This window comes from Phragmites australis, chromosome 23, assembly GCF_958298935.1.
Source record: "Phragmites australis chromosome 23, lpPhrAust1.1, whole genome shotgun sequence".
NCBI classification, from domain to species: Eukaryota; Viridiplantae; Streptophyta; class Magnoliopsida; order Poales; family Poaceae; genus Phragmites; species Phragmites australis.
In genome coordinates, this window is record NC_084943.1 from 14,448,108 (window position 1) to 14,459,365 (window position 11,258).

An 11,258-nucleotide genomic window follows, 5' to 3' on the forward strand; every position below is an offset into this window, starting at 1 on the left:
AACTCTCTTTATTCAGTTGCTTCAATGCATAAACAGAAGCACATCTCTTCCATTGTCGAAATCCTTGGTGTCCAGCTTGCATCCTGATTCTGTTGATATATGCACCAGACTATTGTGCACCAATCCAGGTCTGTCACTGGTTATGTTAACAATCTAACACATGCTTTTAGTGAGAAGACTGTCCTTCCAAGAATTCTTCAACCACAGCTTCAGAGTATGTGTTAGGAAATAAACCATCAGCGGAAGCAACGGATGGATCTACCAAGATGATGCACACGATCACAGACGACACCAAAGGCACGATATTTGTTAACGAGGTTCAGCCAAAGCCTACATCTTCGGAGCATGATTACGGGTGCTCCTCCCCAACTAGCAACACCGGTCAGTTCCCGGGGTTCCCGCAGACTTGCTACCCCCTGCGAACCTGTCGCTATGCCGTCATGGTTACAAACAGCGACCCTCCTCTCATATTTATGAGAAGGCCTGGAGACAGGAGTCCTACTAGGATTCAACTAGAATCATACTAGGATTCCACCATGTACCGCTAATACAACTCTAAATCATATACGTAACCAACTCCGTACAATTATTCGACATATATTCAACAAACTCCACCTTGGCGAATAATTTGCCATCTTGAAGCCGTCATGTGTGAACCTCCATGTACACCGGACTTGAGTTGTTGCCTTTGCCGCTCAACAAGAGCTGCCCGATGAGTTTTACTCAGACTCACCGTCTTACAGAGATACTGCTATCTCTGCAACTTCATACACCATGACTTTAACCACCGTTGTCGCTGCTCCATCTTGAGCAAACAACAACCGCTCCGATCTAGATTAACCGCCGCCTTGTCCGCGACGTCTTCCAGTCGAACCTGACCGTCACGTCTGACCGACCCCTATCGAACAGCAACCACCAGCCACAATCAACCCGATCTCCACGCCTGGACAGATCCCCGTTGATGCAGCCCATCGGACGGTTCAAGCCGCCGGGCTCGAAGTGTCCGAATCCACCGACCGAATCGTCGATCGAAGCCATGCTCCACCTTGCGCCGTATCCGCCCGCACCGTCCGTGCATTGCATGACGTCATGTAGAAGCATAATCCCCGTACCTCTACGTGATCTTCCATGCACCGTCTCTAGATCCAATCCAACCTTGGCTCTGATACCACTTGTTATGAAATTAGCCATCAGCGGAAGCAACGGATAGATCTACCGAGATGATACACACGATCACAGATGACACCAAAGGCACGATATTTGTTAACGAGGTTCAGCCGAAATCTACATCCCCGGGACATGATTACGGGCGCTCCTCCCCAACTAGCAACACCGGTCGCTTCCCGGGGTTCCCGCAGACTTGCTGCCCCCTGCGAACCTGTTGCTATACCGTCATGGTTATAAACAGCGATCCTCCTCTTATATTTATGAGGAGACCTGGAGACAGAAGTCCTACTAGAATTCAACTAGAATTATACTAGGATTTCACCATGTACCGCTAATACACCTCTAAATCCTATACGTAACCAACTCCGTACAATTATTTGACATATATTCAACAGTATGAATGCCATACTGAGGGAGGCACGGGAGCTCAGCAATATCATCTGAAGCTCACTTTGGTTGAATTTGTTTGTTATACTTGAGTGCTGATTAACCTGTCTGTAAAGCTTCAAATACTGTTTCTTAGGAAACATGGCTAATCCCTTTCTGTACACAAAATGTGAAGGAATATATATGTGCATTTTCGTGCACACTTCCCTATGTTTTGAACTGCCCAGTGCTCGTCTTGGTTATCTGCGTTTTGAACTCGAAGATATCTTACGGCATGTTCAGGTAGATTCTCCCTAGCTATATTTCAGCTATGCAATGGTGCAAAATGGCTCCTATAATTGGTAATTGCTTTTTATACAGCCTGCCTGAATTTTTCTTGTCCCGAAGGAATAAGGATTCTGTTAAGAGCTGCTTGGCTGTAAGAATTGCAAATCGAGGAATAAGGATTTGACTATGGTGTCTGTTGAAATGTGACAGTACTGGTGCTATTTCATTCTTTTATACATTTGCAGATAGCATGTGTTGTAAGTTTAGTAGCAAAATGATCACGTGAATTAAGTGGAAACGTGATAATACTGCAGTCAATAATTTTGCACTACACAACAGATTGTCATATTGTTATCTCTTATTCGTGTGGCTCATCTAAATCGTTGCCAGCATGCAAGAAACAATCTTCCGAGATGATTCTAAAGGCTCATCTTGTTTACCATGTCTTTGCAGGTACAAATATCATAAGGATCATTGATTACAGGTTTCAGAAGGGCCGAGGCTGAGCTCCATTGCTTGGCTGCCACATTTCTAAAGATAAACAGGAATACCGGTAAAATAGAATTCTAGTTCATATTAGATTGAAATTTTTTCATCTATATCAATATTCATTTCGATTTTATATAATTTAATCCATCCTCAGGTGGCATGGCGACCACCTATGAGAGCCATCTTGTTTTCCAGCCTATTATTGCCCAAGCGATGGAGCTAGAGGGTGAGGAATCATGTCATTCACGGGACTCGATCTATAATGTGTGATTCTCTAATTTTTTCTGTAAATGTGTCATTGCAGATCTACATGAGATTTTGATTAACAGGCAGCAGGTGTCGAGGCAGATTCGTCATCAAGTTCAATTGATGTTGGCGAACAGAGCAAATGGAACTAGCAAACCAACATGTTCAAATTATGAACCAGTAGTCAGAATTGTTAGTGTTGGGTGCACTAGCAAGAAAAAGTTTTACTTATTTAGCATTTTGCATCACTGATTGCAGTCAGATATAGAGATGCTTCTACCGATGACAGTAGGAGCCTACACAGACTTCTTTTGTTCTGTGCACCATGCAAGGAATTGTGGGTTTATCTTCCGTGGGCCACAGACTCCAGTTAATCCAAATTGGTAATTTTTTTTCTTTGACAGTGTGTTGGCTTGCAAACAAGTGTGTTAATCAGTTGAGCTTGGGTATAGATCGCAGGAGACCTGTTCTTTTATAATGTAGTGTAAGCAATTAGCTTGGGTGAAATATGATCCAGCTAAGCAAGTCCTGTGTTGTGAATGTGCTGTGATAAGACTAAAATCTTAACATCCATAACATGGGTTGTTAGTATACTCAATGCTTTGCTGCATGGTGCTGCTTACTGCATTTCAGTTTTCAGCACTACGCAGATGAGACCTCATGTAACTAACCTGCAATGCACATTTGGTTCACTCATGTTTCATCTTCCTATAGGTTACAATGGACGTGCATCATCTGTAGCTGTGTCTGGAACAGATGTTTATTAGACCTAGGTGTGTATCCCAGAGTGTCCTGATAAGTCTGAGGTTTATGTGTTTAGAAATGCCCAAACAAAATAGTGACAGTGAAGAAATGTATCTTTTATGCAGCGCATCCTTTTCATAGGAAGGGGCCATCTGTCTTCATCACTTGTCACTTGCCTGTATATTAGTTTGTCACACTGACACTAAGATACATGGTGGATTCTAGTGGTCAATTCTCATAATGTGAGTTGATATTTACATCTTAGGGCAGAAGACGGGGTTGGGACGTGGCAGCAGCAACCCTCCACCATCATAGTAAATAGGCTCTTTCCTTCCCAGGCTTTTAATGTTGAGGAGGATACCAGGTTGCGTGGGAGTTTAACGGTGCGGAATTCAATTCCCCAAATAGAGTCTGCCTTGGAGCTAAACGAGTGCTCTTTTATAGTTTAGATACCCTTTGAACATTGTCAGATATGATCATCTGTTTACCTTTGGCCGGTTTTAGTTTATTGAGGAATTGTTCTTAGTGTAATCGTATTTGTTACTTACACACTCGATACAATTAGTGTATGAGCAGTTGTTATTATTGAACTCAGGTTCTGAGAAGACAACAAGAATTGAGCTTCGGTTACAATTTTACCTATCAATTCCTTGATTTGTGGGGTGAAGCTGTTTGAAATCGACTGAGGATTATGTATGTGTCTTTGTCATCTGGCGGTTATGTTGTCTGTTGTAGAGATGATGAGGACTTATGGTTCCTCTTGTATGCTTGCTAGCTGCTGCAGTTTCTTGGCATTGAAAAATTGAATAGTATTTTCCTTCAGTTGAGTTGCTGCATGTCATGTTCTAATTAGTGGCCTTACTGATTTATGTTATGAAGCTTGCACTTTGTTTCATCTGTAGTGAAGCTTTTAATAAATGGTACATTGTAGCATGTGTAATCAGATAGTGGATGAACTGAAATATGGATGTCGTGAGATATCCAGCTTTGAAATATGAGGTGTTAATGATTCTTTTTTTTTTCAGTTTCTATACATAGTTGTAAATGTTACTGTTACATGGATTCAGCTAAACGAGTGTTCTGAGAATCAGTGGAGTATTATTACATAGTAATATTTGCATGTTATGCCTATCTTTTACTTAATTTGTCCGTTGGATCTTTCATCTGTCTAGGAAATCAAATGGAGATTTTGCACATCTATGATGGTGACGGCGGGGTGCCCAGTTGCGGGCGGCAATGGGGCCGTACTCCACTTGCGGGCGCTAGACTTAGGACATGGTGGTGGACTCCATGATAGGCACCTCTTCCAGGAGCGCTCGCAGGCTTCTAGGCATCCCTGAGGTTGATGAAGATGACGTTGTCCAGGCAATGTATTCAACGTCGTGTGGGAAATACAAGGGGTACAGATACTTGTATGAAAGCTGCACAAATCTCAAAAGGGATCAATGAGGTAGGGTGAGTGATCATCAGCCTATGTGCTCACCTTGTATATTGAGCTTTTCGAAAGGATAATTCTTTTAGCATGCTATTGTAACAGTACAAATACGTTCAAATAAGAATGCCGTTGCAACGCACGAGCACCTTACTAGTGTATCAAAAAGAAAATATCTCCCCTCTCTCTTTTCTCCTGTTGCACCTGCCATCCTCCGCAGCCATTGTCGACAAGGTCGCCAGAGTATGGAGCCGTCGCTATTGTCCTGCACCACCTCAGGTTATTGCTGCTGAAGGCCGCTGGCTGCCTTGGGTCACCGCTGCTAAAGAGCACAGTAACACCTGCTAGGAGGGGCAACACGGAGGGCCTGTTGCTATTTGCTGCTACTTGGCAATTGAGGAATGAGGAGGAAGGAGGGGAAGAGCAAAGATAGAAAGAAGGGTTGTTGATATCGAATGCACTAGGTAATGACCAAAATTGAACCCTGCTGTTTAATTGTTAGATTTGAGCAAGGATCTGATGATCAGGGATAGCTAGAAATTGGAGGCCGGGTTTCAATTAATTTGAAGCTTATTCTTGAGTCTGGAATTCAGGGGTGTTAATGAGCTTTTCGTGACTCAGGTGCTAGAAAAAACTTTGTAGATTACATTGTTATGCTTCGATGGAGTACTTAAACACGAATTTTGGTTGGATAGATTGAAAGTTGTGACCTTTGCGAGACTCTTCTCGTGAGAATTGTTGCGGTTTAAATACTGTCGTGGTACCTGTTAGATTAAATGGGTAAATAGCCGGTTTTGATCCTTGTAAAAAAAAAGGTCACTGTCTAAGCTTTCCATAGAGTGTTAGAAAGTTAATTTTGGTTGGGTCGTCTGTGAGGTATGCATGTTTTAGTTGTGCTGTCCAGAATTTCAGAAAGGACTGTTCTTTTCCGCCTCTAGAGCGAAGCACTGTTCTCTCAAGGATGCACTGCTCATGCTTCCTTAGGTTGCTGACATGGCCAATCTCCAACACACTACCCGAGATCACATTACCCAGTTCATTTGGCTATGGGGAGCCGGACGCCACCACTTGGAATGATTCGCAAGAACCCTATACGGCTTCCTCGGTTCCTTGATGTTCAATGGCTCCATCCCAACAAACTACACTCAGCTAATCTAGAAGACGTATACACCGCTAAAATACAAATTCTTCACCTGGCCAGTGGTCTAAAATATGCTATGGACTGCGAATCGTCTTACCCACATGAAGTGGCCTTGCAACCCCATTTGCCCCCTCTGTGAGCAGATCAACGAATCGTGCTTCCACCTTGTCGCCGAGTGCTCCTTTTCCAGACATGTATGGTGTATCCTTGGCTCCAAGCTCAAACAGCTGGCCATTCGATCTGTGGCGTGGCCGCAATGCTACTCGGTTCATGAATGGTGGACCTCGCTAGCTTTCACCATTCCCTCTTCCAAGAAAGCTCTCAAATCGTTTGTCATCCTTGCTAGGGGGAAATCTGAAAAGAGAGGAATAGACGCATTTTTGAGAAGACAAAAAAGCTGGTGGCTTTTGTTGTGGATCAGATTTTTGATGCAGCTGAGACTTGGGCCTTCGCACGGGCGCACCATTTAGGGTGCTTCATGCTGCGAGATTAGTTTTTTTGGTTTCATTTTTGTCCCCGGTTCTTTGGGGTGCAGCTGTTGTTTCCTCGCCTTGTTTCGTTTTTCTTATTTTTGTGCTTGGCCTTATCCTTTTGTTTCCCTTGTTGGGAAACTCCTCTAATTAATACAAATTTGGCAGCTCTCCTGCCGGTCTCGTTTAAAAAAAATAAAAATAAATTCAAAGCCACCCAAGACATCCGTATTCATGTGCAAATTAGGGTTTCTAATAGCCGAATGAAATTATCATTACTATAAAGTTGTATAAATTTTTCTGTGAGTTGCAGAACTGGTATTATTTCTCTTTGTTCTATGTTGTATAAATAATAAATAAAGACATAAAAAGATGAAACATGCTGCCCAGTTTTAAGAGAGTGCTGAAACAGGAAGCTAAATGCCATATTGGTAAAATAGTGACAACTAGGCTATTGTGAGGAAATTTATGTTGATTTCAGAGAACCAATCTTTGGTTGTGTTCAGATTCTTCTAATAAGTTCTGTTGTGGTTTAACTGTTAGGCCAGCAAGAGGATTTTTCTCCGTAATGTTGGGTTTTAACCTCGGTGATGCACACAGGAGTGATGCATGTAATGTATGGCATGTTTTTTGGGACTTAGGGATGATTGTTTTTGGGTTTTGTGCGGCAAATTCTGAGATAGTGTCGGCTAAGCAATGTTCTCCTCTCAATAGGTTAAAAGGCAAGTGGATGGTGGAACCGTAATTATTAGAGTATCAAAAGGCTAGATTGACAACAACATGTTACCGTAATTATAAAAGTATCAATAAGATAACCCATGGCAACATGTGTTCGAAAATTGCAAATTATATGTCTAAATCATTTTTGTGTTTATTAATTTTTTGCAATTAGTGTTGTCAGTCCCGATTTTAGGCTCCCCTAAGCCTTTTGTATAAAACCTTGGATGAGTAGTTGATACACATAGATTACAACAGAATAATATTAAAATCATACATTCGATTACATTATCTCCATAGAGATTAAGTCTTATAAGGGACTTACATTAATATATTACAATAATGGCCGACAGGCCATAAGAGAAAACTAAATAGCGGAAGGAACATTATAGCCCATCTCATGGAGGCAAATTGGGTATGGAGGCGGCTTTTGTCTATTTTTTTTTCTCAAACACGCAGTAGAGCTATGCATCTTTGTATTAAAGAAAGAAAGGATAAGTCCTAATACGCAAACTCTACCGAAAGATAGAGCATCAACACATTCACACACCCATTTTGAGATTACAACGACCACTCTAGCTAGGATCTAACCCGGTTAAAAGGTAATCAGCTCTTTTGCCCCAGCTAAACACCATAGCCGAGCCGCATCAACTATGTCACGGAGAACTTCTTAAGCTCATGGTGAGGCTCCATTGAAAACACAAGCGTTACGATGTTTTCATATCCACCAAGCTCCAAGGACCACGAGAGAGTTGAATCATTTTCTTCACTGTTTATTGATCCTTTGATGAGCTTGATGCCACTAGTCCTTAAACACCAGATGATGGGGTTCAGGTGCAAAGTTCTGCAACCCAACACGCCCTAATAGCTGAAACCACACCTCCTAAGCAAAGACACAATTGGTGAGGAGATGTTGCACTGTCTCATCATTTTCATCACACATGGGACAAAATGTTGAATGAGGTAAGCCACGCCTCGTCAATCGGTTAGCTATCCAACAACGGTTACGAATCGCCAGCCAAATGAAAAAAATTACACTTGTAGAGGCGCCCAGGTTCTCCATACACGTTTCCATGGCTTGAAGCCAATAGCACCAGTGAATAATGCTATGTAGGCTGATTTGAAAGAAAAATCTCCCAATCCTATCCATGTCCAGATGTGTAAATCTTGTAATTCTGGTTGTGGTGTGATCCCTTCAATGTTGTCCCACAGATGCAAGTACTCAACCAAAACATCAACAGATAGGCATCCCCTTATGTCCCGCACCCACTACCGGGTTTGTAAGGCTTGTGCTACTGTCAGTTGCTTCATGACATGTCACGCCCCGAACACAGGCCCACACAACAGCCATCACATAATTATAGATTAAAAACCCATAACCATGTTAAGGCAAAAATACTCAAATAAAATCAGTGGTTTACAGAGCAACTAGCGGAAGCTTTATTTATATGAGAAGTCACAGTTTACATGGTTAAGTGTCTGATTATACAACTTATTTTGATTTAAATAAAATATTAAACACTATACTATTGATATATCCTAAAATTTCCTACGCATAGCACCTAGTTGTTGATATCTTGATCATGAGCTTGAGATTCTGCATTTAACACCCAAGACAAGTATGAGTATAAAATACTCAGCAAGATAAAGACATTGCATGTATAAATAAACTTGAATTATTATGATATCCAAACTTCATTATTTAATATATCTGCAGAGATTGTCTAATCACTAATATCACGTCGTGTTTTGTACCATGACAGAGCCTAAGCTTTTCCTATAGGCAGTCCTAAATGATACTTTCAATGCACGTGCCACACCATACAGGTGAATAAGATAGTCTCGGCTACATGACTAGATCTTTCATTAGGCACTCTCGGTAACTCAAAATGTATCAACTGTCCATGTCAGTATCCACTCTACCATTAGTGATCGACACATATGTATTTCTACTCTAGAAATACAAGCATAACTTAAAATGTAACATTGAACTACAATATTAATGGATAATAATGCGTAATAACAGGAAATATAATATTAAAATATAAACAGACAATAATTCTGATATAAATATGTTACTCTAAGAGGGTGTGAACGCAACTTGCTAATAAAGTCACAATAGTAATAGAGTAGGGTGTCAACGTAGCTTGCAGATAAAAGCATAATGTAAATAAGACAGGTGTTAACACAACTTACAGATAAAAGCATAATAATAATAGAGTATGGTGCCAACGCAGCTCACCTGGGTTATGCCGAAATCTCAAAGAAATAGTTGCCTCCCCCTGTATAGCTCTAGCTTGATATTATCAATACTTCAATAGAGATCGGTCTAATAGCTTGTTGAAAGCCAGAATAACAAATATAGCAGAACTAGAAATCCGAGAATACCACTAATTATCTTGCCCTCAAAGTATCCACTAGAGCTTATGTGTGAGACTGTCTCAAGAATGAGGAGAGGAGGTATGATGAATGGAGAACTACCATGGTCCTATTTATAGTGTTCAATTTCTTGAGAGCCAAGTTATCTTGTTCTTATCTCTATTATTTTCCTTAGGCAAGAAGAAGAGTTTCCTTAGCTATCAAGAATGGGTTACTTGGCTATCAAGCAAGGTTTACTTAGACATTAAGAAATCTTGCCTTAGTCACTAAGAATGTTTCTTGGAGTGCAAGTCGAGGCAAACTTTTATAGATAAAGTCAACACATGGGTCCCACATGTAGGTCTATATTCTTAATATATTCTTATTTATTTTCAATTAAAGATTAAGATTAGATTAGTAAAGGATTATTTTAGACTAATTATAATACTTAAAAAAATAGAGTTATTTTGATAATGCAAGCTGCTATTATTCTTAAGCAGCGAACTTATTCATGGACCAATTCAATTCTTAAATTAATTAGTTAGCCAAACCTCTAATTATCTTATAATTAATTAATTGTTTCCTCACATCCTACCCCCTTAAAAGGAATTTCGTCCCGGAATTTTACTCACCGCTATCCGTAAAAAGATAGGAAAAATCTCTATGGATATCCTCTTCTTTTTCTCAGGTAGCTTCTTCCTCACTGTGGTTACTCCATTGTATTTTAACAAACAGAATAGTTCATTGTCGTGATTTACGATTGATTGATCCTAAAATACGGATAGGATATTCCTGATATGTTAGGTTATTCTGAGGTGTAATAATGATGTCTCGACCTTATCTGTTGGCTCCAGCAAGCATTTTCGCAGCAATGAGATATGTAAGGTATTATGTAATCCTTTTAGAGGTTGTGGCAATTCTATATGGCAGGCAACTTTTACAACTTTATGTGTTACTCGGTATGGTCTAATATACCTTGGATTTAATTTTCCACATATGTCAAATCTTTTGATTCCTTTTATTGGTGAGACTTTCAAATATACCCAATCATCTACTTGAAATTATAGATCTCATCTATGATGATCAGCATAACTTTTCTATCTATTTTGGGCCATATGCATTTGATTTCTTATAACCTTAATCTTCTCCTCTGTTTCTTGTACTATGTCCAACCCAAGAAATTTCTTCTCTCCAACAAATTGGTGTTCTGCATTTTTCTTCCATACAATGCCTCATGGTGCCAGCTGAATACTTAATTGGTAGCTATTATTGTAGGTAAATTCTACCAAAGGTATATTTTTATCCCATGATCCTCCGAAATCATGCTCTTAGCATGATTTGATTGATTCTTTCTGTTTGTCTAACTATATGTGGGTGGTATGCTGCACTGAAGTTTAGTTTTGTTACCATAGCTTCATATAGACTTTTCCAAAACTTAGATACAAAACAAGGATCTCTATCAGAAACCATAGCTAATGGTGCACCATGTAGTGCTACTATTTCCTTGATATATGTATATTTCAGCTAGTCTCTTTAGTAAGTAGGTTTGCTTCATAGGAACAAAATGTGACGTTTTTGTCAATCTATCAACAATTACTCAAATGGAGTCATATCCAGTTGATATACGAGGAAGTCCAATGATAAAATCCATATCAATTTGTTCCCATCCAAAGTGGTATTTCTAAAGGATGTAAATAACTTTCTGGTTTCTGATGCTCAGCTTTTACGTGTTGACATACATCACATTCAGAAATGAATTTGGCAATATCTCTTTACAAGTTATTTGACATATCCCATTTAAATCTTTGTATTTTTTTTAGTACTCCCAGGGTGAATAGTA